Here is an 11,080-nt window from a genome sequence, read left to right as displayed (position 1 = left end):
CACTCTCTTCATTAGCATAAATGCATGAAATGAAGTGCACTAACATCATTTTCCTACGTTAAACTTCAATTGTTTGCGTAATGGGTATGACGCGATGAAGAAATGCACGTGGCGTTCCACCCACACCCCACCCCACTCGGAAAACGTAATCCCCTCCCCCCTATCTAACAGACCCTTCACGTGAGGCCGTTTGCCAAGCATTCCCCATTGATTGTTACGCTTCACGAAACTCTTCACCGCCACCGGAAGCTACAGTGGAGCCGCTTAGCGGGCGATCTGCTAACGTGTAGGTAGCGCAGTAGCTTTTGAACCCTCCAAGTCGTTTGTTTTGTACATGCCAGAGCCCCGCTAGGCACGTCGCAGAGGCCGGGCACTACACTGACACGTGAGTTGATTCGATGTCGCTCAGAGGCAATTGCAACCGGAGTTTCTTTGGTGATTGTGTTCAGTTCCGTTCAGTGCGTTGTTGTTCTTTACTGTTCGTACTTAGCAGTCACATTTAGCTTTGACATGAAACGGTTTTCTGGGATTTGCGACGCTTACAGTTGAAGTTGGGATATCTTGCCAATGGGTTGACAGAATATACAGGTAAGTCCTATTTGAATTTCCATAATGTTTATATTAACATGGTGTCATGAAGTGTGATTGTTCGACACGTTTGACATTCTATTAGTGTTGTGGAACAGTGGCGTTCGTAACTATTTCTGGCCGCAACTGCAGAGCAATGGAACCAATGCTCCTAAATGAATTCTCTGACTTGGTTTCCGAAGAATCACTGTCACATTTTGACGAAACTTAGATTTCAGTGTAATTCAACTCCTCTGGGTGCTGAATTTTTGCGTAAAAAAAACTCGAATGGAAAATGAGCAAAATGAACAGCAAATTGTGATGTTGGTCCTTGTAGAATAAAATGTGGATATTTTTTCAGTCTTGGTCATTTACTATTTATGTCACAGTTCCTCAGTACTAATTAAATATAAAGAAAATTAAATAGTACATTTTGGAACATCTATTGCCAGTGATCCCAAAGACTTAACCAAGTACTAAAATTAAATCACGAAAATATACTTGTTTAACATTTGTTGTACAATCGATTTATTTCCTTTGAAATGATTGGAAGGCAAGGATTAGATTTGGAACGACTTGAGATAACCGGACCCCTCTCCGATTTTCTTCATATTTGGCATACTCACTAATTGAGGCCTCCTAATCACGAATCTAAAGTTAAAATTTGTCGGAAACGTCTAGAAATTTAAAATAAGCTAAAATAAGGCGTTAGTTTTCGGAATGGAAACTGTCGATTTTCGCGAATTTTTTTGTTTCACAACGAAATACTGGCAGGGTCCCGGGTTCGAATCTCGGTCGGGCTTGGTTGTTTGTGAATGTCCATTCATCAATTTCTTCATATCATCACTCATCCCCATCTTCGCAAATTAGCCAAGAGACACAAAACGCGAAGTAAAATAAACTAAATAAATCAATCAATCAAAACCAAATACTGGGTGAGTCTTTTAAAAGAGGCCCCGTGGAAAATGTGCTCCTTGTTTGTAGGCAACCCTGGTACACCGAAGAGAAGAGCGGGTTAGAGAACAGTCCAGGATATCGGTGCCAAGCATATTCGACAACATGACATGACATGACATATCCTGGACTGTACTCTGCCCCGCTCTTCTCTTCGGTGTACCAGGGTTGCCTACAAGCACGGGGCCTCTTTTAAAAGACTCACTCAGTATATATATATTCCTGATACTACCACGACAGCAAATTTTAACTATGTTTGCCTAACCTAACCGAACTAACCTAACCACTCGTCAATGGTTCGTGGCGCTAGCGCCAATGGTTCGTGGGGCTAGCATCAATGGTTCGTGAGACTAGCGTCAATGGTTCGCAATTTCTAGACGTGACCGACAAATTTTAACTTCAGATTCGTGATTAGGAGGCCTCATTTAGTGAGTATGTCAAAAATGAAGAAAATCGGAGAGGGATCCGGTCGTCTCAAGTCATACCTTAGATTGGGATCATAGGGCTTTGAAAGACAGTCCCAAGTAAGATTTATGCACACTACTAAGTTATAATAATAGGCATAAAATATTAATAAAGAACTTTACTTATCGTCAACTGGATCTAACATAATTTTTATTATTCAATAAATATTAAATTCTTTATCTATTTGACATTAATTTTCTTGGCAGGGCAGTTCTTTTTATACAAATTTTGGTGATATTAACTACACGTACGCTAGATAATGAATACGTGCTGTTAAATATCTATTCTTAAACAGTCTTTTCGCCTATTGATTTAATAATAGAATATTAATTAATTTGCATATTTTAATTAATATTTTTTTAACATAATTATAATATAATAATTTTAATTTGAACATTCTTATTCTTACTGCTAAGTTGAGACACTTGTTTCTGACCTTCTTCCCCCATAAATATATTTCTAGATACGTGCCTGCCTAACACGCCCCAGTTTTGTCAAAACTTCACTAAAATTTTTCATAATGGCCAAATTTATGGTCATTTTGCTTCAAATTTACCTTTACCTAACCCTAAATAACGAACTTACGTTCTGAGATGGAAAATTTGGGGTACTACTGCGTGTGAGAATCCGCTTGTATTTGTATTTTTGTTATTTTACGTCGCTTTTTTGCCATTTTTGTATAGCGACAAGGAGGGTGTGTGATGGTTGGATGAAAGATACTCCCAAACGATACCTATGCCAACGCGACCGCTTAAAGACCTGCCACCCACCGGGCTGACCGTATCTGCATTAAAAGTCACTTCAATTATTATTTTTCACAAATTATTTTGTGAATATATTCAAATTGTGCTATGTATAGCTTATACAAACATGAAAGTCATTTGTTGTAACAACCACTACAGTAAAACATGACCCTACACTTTCACCATTTAACTTGTATGAAGTACTTCCAAATATCTCGAGGGGAGGGCAAGTTATGTGTTGGCAAATCAGTAGCGACCTCAAGATTTCGTAGGGGAGATTATATAATTTTAGAGTAGTCAGTCCTACATTTTACCATATTGTCCCCTACTTTTTAAAGGAATGCTGGACCGAAGGAGGGAGGGATGTATGACCTGCAGTGGCGTACGCAAGGGGGGGGGTTACGGGGTTTAAACCCCCCCCTTGAGCTTGTGAAATATTATGAAAAATGCTGTGAAAAATAATTTAAATGGCCAATTTACCACAGTCAGAGATCTGGGACAATACTATTACTATTACTACATCTACTACTACTACTACTACTACTACCACTAATAATAATAATAATAATAATTTGAATTATTATTTCCATGTAGCATGGAGAAAAGCACAGCATTCCAAGCACACGCGTCTTTCAGAGTGATGCCTTGAAAATAAGCACAAGTTCTTGAAAGTGAAATATGAGGGTAACTATGATTTAAAAGAGAAATAAAATGTTTTGTATTTCAGTTGCAACAATGTTCAATACTCTGGCGTACGCAGTTTTTTTGGGGGGAGGGGCCGGAATAGTAAATGTGGATAACACATGGCTTTGTTTTGGAGGGCAGGATGCATAATAAAATATTTCGTATTTTTGGAGCTTTTCAGTCTATTAAAATTGTATTCAAAGACAAAAATGGTAATCGGGACTCACTTTAAAAGAGGTTTCGTATTTACACATTTTGATTTTTTTAAAGTTCTTAACGGATTTTTATTTGAAAATTCTGATTTTCTCAAAATTTTGGTAGGGGCTGTAGCATCATCGGTAGAGGCATGCATATTTCGTTTTTGACAAAAAGAAAACGAAATTTGAAATAACAAATTGCAATGTTAATTTTTAAGTTTTCTGAAAGGTGTGAGGTGCATTTTCCTACCCTGTTTTGTCACGAAATGATGCGAAATGAACTGCAAAATGCGAAATAGACTCTTAAACACGAAATTTACCGTTTATATACCGACGCGACACTTTCTGAAGTCTGAAGTATCCTGTGTGTTATGCAATTCACGGAAAATTGATTAATTTTGCTGTAAATATTTGAAAAACAAAAATGGACTCCTCTATACAGGAATAAACTTAATATTCTGGTAATGATTTAATGTGCTATTAGAAGGGATGTGTTTATTTTGTGTAATAGTGCAGTTTTTAAATCAAATTTGGGATTATTTTCACATTTTTAAAACCAAAATGTAATTTTATATACCGCTTTTTCACCGCTATAACAGCGAAATTTCATTTTATTTACAGCTTTTGAACCCGAAATTGACTCTGTTTTTATACTGAAATTTTGCTTTTTTATATACCAAAAGTATGTGCCTCTAACCATCGGCCATGCCTCTACGTACGCCAGTGTTCAACGAACATGTATTTTTTTTGTGTGAACAATGAGAATTAACTAAAGAAAATTCTTGGTTCGTTGTTAGAGGCTAATGTATAGACAAAGGCTAGGCGGACAAGAATACAGTCACCAGTCTGCTTTCCCATTGTATTATTTACCGCAGCACGTTTGAATGTCTCTCTTTAAAATGTCTCACCTTGTTGACTAGACAATTATTCAAATGACAAGAAGCTTAACTATTGTAAAATGTTTTGTTGGTAAGAACAGCGAGACAACCCAGATGTGAATTATCGGGGACATTTATGCGGGGAAGAAGCCGGAAAATTTTCAACCAATTTCGGGAATCTAATCCGGATCTCCCGCGTGATTGTCAGACGCTCTACCGACCAGACCACCGCAGCTCCTTGGATGAGTTCCATACTTTCATTATTTCAATTTATTTTAATATATTTTCTTGTTTTATGGATTTTTTTCACCCTTAAAATGTCTCACCTCGTTGACCAGACAAAAAACAAAAAAAAAAAAAATGCTCCCAGGATTTGATAAAAATTGAATGATTAGAAAGTAATTTCATTCTATTGTTTTCATAAATGGTATATTTATGTAGATCTCTACTACATAATAGTAGTAGTGGTATTAGTAGTATTATTAGTAGTAATTCAGCTAATTAATTAATTATAAGTATTATTAATTAATTGTGATTATTATTATTTAATTAAAGTATAATAAATCAAAGGTAATGTGAATTTGGAGAAAGTTTTAGAAATAACCCCCCCCTTGACGAAATCCTGCGTACGCTACTGATGACCTGTAATCAACCCCCCCCCCCTTTTCCTTGGACACGCCACTGTTAAAAATGTGCGCGAAAACTAATGCCTAATAATACTAATCAGTAGAGCCCGGATTTATATGCGAAATGCATGTTTCATGTAACATGCAAAAACTTATGGAAAATATTTTTGTCTTTCCGACGAATTTGTAAAGAGTCTTTTGAGATACATTTGATAGTGAATATAAGTGCATATTTTGAGTGAATTTTGTTGTGCATGCATATTTCTTAAACTTTGCATAATAAGGCATATTTCGAATTTTATTGCTACATACTAGCATATTTCATAGTCTATCAAGAGAAAATAGCGTTGCGTTTGTCGCCCACAATCGTTGGTAAATTCACTTTCGACTGCACGGTGATAACCGAATGGCGAACATACCAATTTAATATACAATATACACTATAATTTTTAAAGATTTTTTCGGGATTTTATGTACCGCTTTTTAAACAACAGCGATCTAGCGCCTTATGATGCTTTTACAACTGTCAACTAGCGCGAAGCCTTTCTCGTGACTTGGCAACTATGTGAAAAGGATTTCTGCTGTCAGTATCAAAGGAGTTCAAGAACGTTGTATTCTGTTAAACATTCCACCTGAAAAATCAAGTAAGGCTGTATTGTTGCGTAAATACGTACAAGAATTTGGAAGTTGTATATTTACAGAAGATGGGTCAGTTTTGTTCTGTGTGTTGTGCGAAAAAATAGTTTCAGCAGAGAAGAAATTTCAAGTTACTCAACATGTAAATACAGTAAGACACAGGGAAGCCCTTCAGAGAAGATCGCGCAGTAAACAACAACTGCTTACTTATCGCGTCCACTAATTCAACATCTGAATGCATAGTAAGCGATACATTCTATGTAGATCTGTGTCCTGCCTTTGTGAGTGCTAATATTCCTTTGTGGAAACAGCAATACCGATCTACGAGGTTTCCTTGAAAAGTACACGGGAAAGAAGGTGCCAGATGAATCAACGCTACGTAAAAACTATGTGCCTGTTTGTGTTGAGGTCATGAGAGAAATTCGAGAAACGTTGAAGCACGAGAAAATATGGGTGTCTATCGATGAGACTATTGACGCGGCAGGACGTTGTGTTTGCAATGCTGTTGTTGGTGCAATGAAGGCGAGTGGTAAACCCTACTTACTGAATATCGAGGTGTTTGAGAAAGTGAATCATTTCACAATTGCCAAATTCTTTAACGATTCGTTAACTTTGTTGTGGCCAGATCACATCCAGTATGACAATGTGTTACTGTTTGTTACTGACCCCGTACATTGTCAAAGCAGCATCTGGTTTGAAAGTATTGTATCCTAAATTACTCCATCTGACTTGTCTTGCACACTGTCTTCATCGCGTAGCAGAAATAATCAGATACCAATACCTGGAAGTAGACGCACTTGTATCAAATGTAAATAAAGTATTTGTGAAAGCTCCTTCTGCTGATCACATCACCCCCACTCACGATCGGATCAAGAAAGTGTGGGGCGTTACCCTCACACCCCCTATACGCCTTCATGGCGTGGTGCTATGCACAGGGGAACACTTTACCTTTACCTTTTTTACCTTCGCGAGTACGTCTCTCTCGCGAAGTGGCGAAAAATGTTCCGTTACCTACGCAACCAGTATTAACATGATGGGGCTCGAGGCTAGAAGCTGTGTTGTATTATGCAGAAAATTTCAATGAAGTGAAGGCAGTCATAGACTCACTAAAACCAGAAGATGCAGCCGCTCTTTGTGTGTCAGAGAAATGTTTCTCTAGAAGTGGCATTGAGAACGAAATTAAGTACATACACAACTACTTCTCGAGTATACCTGCAATTATTACACAGTTAGAGTCCCGTAATAATCCTTTGCAGCATTCACTGTCCTTGTTGGGCGAAATATCGCAAACCTTGTCCAGTGAAACTCACGGTGTTGCCAAAATAGCGTCAGAAAAACTTCCCCAAGTATTAGACAAAAATCCCGGGTACAGAACAATCTGTGACATTGCAAATACGTTCATAGTTCATTGCAAGAGAAGTAATTAAGGTAAGATGTTTGGAAAAAAAAATTGTATATTGTTCATGCATATCTTGGTGCATATTTTTGATATTTTTTTAAGGTAAGATGTTTGTAAAACAAAATTAATTGTATATTGTCCATGCATATCTTAGTGCATATTTTTGATATTTTTCGTGCATATTTGCATGCATATTTTGCTGTTTGTTTGTGCATGGAAATCCGGGCTCTACTAATCAGTGATTTCATTCTTCATCGGTTGGAGATAACAACCTTCCCGTTATCTTATAAATTTTGCATTTTCTATTTTTTTTACATTAGCTATTTCTCTTCGAAGAATTCCTTTTAATGGGAATTTTTGTGGCCTTAACTAGAAATAACCTAGACATTGTGCGTATCTCTAATTGTACGCCATCTTTTTCGCTTTTTCATGTATTGTTATTATTATTATTATTAACAAAATTATGAAATTTATTAATATCTTTATTATTATTATTAGATGTGACAAATTCGGTTAGCTTGCAAGGGAAAACACCTTCCGAAATCTATTTCTATATTCGTGCCTATTAAACAGTAGCGACGATTGGTTACCATAACGGGGGGGGGGGCAAGGACAGTTTACTATCTCTTGGTAGACAAGACTTACCATTAAGAGGCCATACTGCGAGGACAGAAACTGGCAAAAAGTGGGGGGGGGGACAAATGCCCTTTATGCCCCCCCCTAATCACCGCCACTGCTGTTAAGAATAAGTATAACCCTTTGCATGGCCATTGTAAAGGGAGGGTTTAATGGGTTCAAATTCTCCATTAGTTTAATAAACATTTTGCATTAATTTTATAATGTATTAGAATAATAATTATAATAGAATAATTAGGAACACAAAAATTGTACAAAAGTGTAATATTCAAAGGAGCTCTGAACAGTTGGCCACCACATTGAACACAAGTTAGTACTCGTTATGCAATTTAAATGTAATTGTTTGCATGCTAAAGATATGTGCATAAAAGAAGCGTGGCAACACTGGTCTAAATTGCCTGTTGCCGCGCCGTCTGCAGGCAAGCGCTATCTCGGCCCAGAGCCAAAACGAACGCACTGTATATTGTTTGATAAATGAGCTACAGATATACACGGTGAACATAATTTATTTTAATGAAGGTTAATAACGAATTTGCATTATTCCCACCTGAAATTCCAAATTTTGGCAAAAAGAAGTTTTTTTAAAATTTCAATAATATAATTTCGTTCATAATCTTCTGACGTGAGACGTAGGTGAAACTTGAAGATTTGGAAATGTTTGTATCATACTCTATTGGCATGGAGTAAATCTTTCCTGCTATCTGGAATGCCTCAATCAACACTTCCTGCTAAATCACTTGGCAATAGACGATCGGTGATGTAGAGTAGAGAAATCATCTGAATGAGTGGCCCGAAAAAGCTGCCTGATGTTAACCACAGAAGTTAATAATTAAGTGTAATAAATCATTAGGGAACGGATTTTAAGGTGCAGCATATTTTCAAAAATATAACTGTTTTCACACCGAGCGTTTCAGATATGTATTTTAGAACATGAAATGAAGTAAAATGAACACATTTTGTTGCACCTTTTCATGAGATTAGCACATTTCTCCCCTCTTTGATATTTCAGCACTTTTTCCCTTCCTTTTCTTTCATGTTTTGTTGAAAAATTAGACAGAAAAATAAACTATTTTCACTCTTCTTGAGCAGTTACATAAAATCCTATAGTCTAATTTTGTAGAACAGAACGAGAGCTATAAAATGGTATAGTATTATCATTGAGCCCCAAGAATTCTCAAGATAATGTTGTAGCAAAACCCGCGAGAGAGAACACAAACTTCAACATAACCCATTCGGCAGAACCACCGTTCTCTCTGCGGTCCGCGCGCAATCAGAGTTCTCTCTGAGGTCCGCGCGCATTATATACAGAAGGGGCAGAAAAAGAGAGCATTGAATAACGGCATTTTATCAGCACCTTTTTTTGCACCTTTTTGAAAACATTTTCAGAATCTTTTTCCCTTTCCCTAGTAATCATCCTTCCACACATAACTTCAATCATTTTTATTATACCTCGTGGTGTAAGCGCACAGCCTACCTACCTCTAGCTAGAGGTGGCTGTGGTAAACGCCACTATACCAAAAGTAACACAGGGAGACAGATAGATCATGGCCATGGCACCGTTATCAGAAACCACAAAGAATGTTATGTGCCTTTTAGTTTCTAGCCAGTGTCACGTTTCAACAAGGAACGTATTCTCGACGAGAAGAACGGAATGTATTCTTTGTTGGTTCTGAATCGTAACCAAGCTTAATCAAGAACTATCTAAGGACAATTTTATATGTATAATATATATATATATATATATATATATATATATATATATATATATATATAAACTGTTTTCAGACTAGTTACAGATTAAACAAAGTACCTCTGTCTCGGGAATCTCTGGAGCGAGGGAACGAAAGCAAGTATCTGCGCAAGTATTGCATCAAGAGGACTCAACCAATGAACTCGTGCGAGGGAACGGGATTGCGTGGAGGGGGAAGCAACTGTAGCTACAGCTGCTTCCATCGACGTACACTGTGTCTAACGTTATGCGCGGTCTTGCTCCAGATATTCCCGGGCTATTTTATCATACTTCGATAAGGTAAGGCAAATCAGCTTGATTGTTGTTTTAACAATGGTGATAATAATTGTCCCTTGATTTCAATATTCTCAAATCTTGGCTTGCATAACTTGATACGGCTGAAAAAGAAATCCTTGAGACGCGATGCGGCGTCGTTTTACATGTGAACAGGTGGTGTTAAAATACAACTCATCATTCTCGCGAGCAATGCGAACTCCCAGGTTCTCAACTAAGCAGCAGACATTGACCGTAGTTTCGAAACCAAATGAACTTCCTATTTTTGATTTTACGTTCTCGAAGATTTCAAAACAGAGTCTTCGTTTAATGTTATATTTCAAAACTAAACGGTAGAGCAGCACTTCTCGTTGCTATCACAATAGGCAAGATCTGTGGATATAATTTAGCAATATACATAAGTACATGTTTGTAGCGTAGATTAAGTTGTACAGTCACAAATACTTCTTGATTGTAACAATCACATGGGATCGTTATAGTCACGAAGACTTCTTGATTGTAACAATCACATGGGATCGTTACTACCCAGAAGTGTCTGTGAGTGTACATACGGGCATGCATTTGCTTACATACACGGTATTAGAAATTTGATATGTATGTAGACCTATGTAAATAATTTTACCAACCAATAATTTAAAATACAATTCATTCATCGTTCTCTTCATTAGTAGGCAAGCTTTTCACTGTAAAGTCGAAGTCCTGATTCGAACGCCGCTTTACTTCAAAGAAAGTTCAAGATATCAGTTTCCATCTGGCAACCATGTATCAAGTCCACGTGGAGCCCATTATATCCTCCCACCAATAGCGTCCGTTTTGGGAACTGACAGTACTTGTCAAGTCCATAAGGAATGAATGAAAAATTGCCAATTCATTTTATTTAGAAATTTCATAACGTGAGGTTGCGGTAAAATCGTAAACTATGAAAGCTCGTAAATTCAAGACTTTTTCTGTGCTGTGCCATGAAATGGGCAGTGAACTGAACATAGGCAGCTTCTGCTTCTGAGACTTAACTCACACTCAGATACCGGCGCCCATGCTTATGTTATACTAGCTGATTACCCGGCGTTGCGCGGGTATTTATTTATCCCAGTCTTCTATTAGACAGGAATATAATGAATTCTAACTACAGTGCAAAATGAACTTGGAGTTGAACGGCATTGAGAGTGTCACTATTAATCTCAGCGGCGCCGAAAACTGTGGATTCCACACTAATATCGGTCATTTTTTAATTATTTTTGCATGTGCCAGGGGTGTCTTACCCCAACAGTATTT

At 37.3% G+C, this 11,080-nt stretch overlaps 1 protein-coding gene across 2 annotated transcripts in view; it reads left to right on the top strand.

Moving 5' to 3' along the window:
* Positions 1-273: 273 nt before the first annotated feature.
* The window catches only part of Cad86C (Cadherin 86C), a 201,122-nt gene continuing 190,315 nt past the window's right edge, over positions 274-11,080 (top strand). For both annotated transcript variants that reach the window (XM_083131444.1, XM_083131443.1), the window contains exon 1: positions 274-588. The gene's annotated coding sequence lies outside the window, so the exon portion shown is untranslated. The remainder of the gene's footprint in view (positions 589-11,080) is intronic.

This window comes from Lepisma saccharinum, chromosome 11, assembly GCF_977018435.1.
Source record: "Lepisma saccharinum chromosome 11, izLepSacc3.1, whole genome shotgun sequence".
NCBI lineage: Eukaryota > Metazoa > Arthropoda > Insecta > Zygentoma > Lepismatidae > Lepisma > Lepisma saccharinum.
Note: the sequence above shows the minus strand (reverse complement) of the source record. Positions and strands in the feature narration are given on the sequence as shown.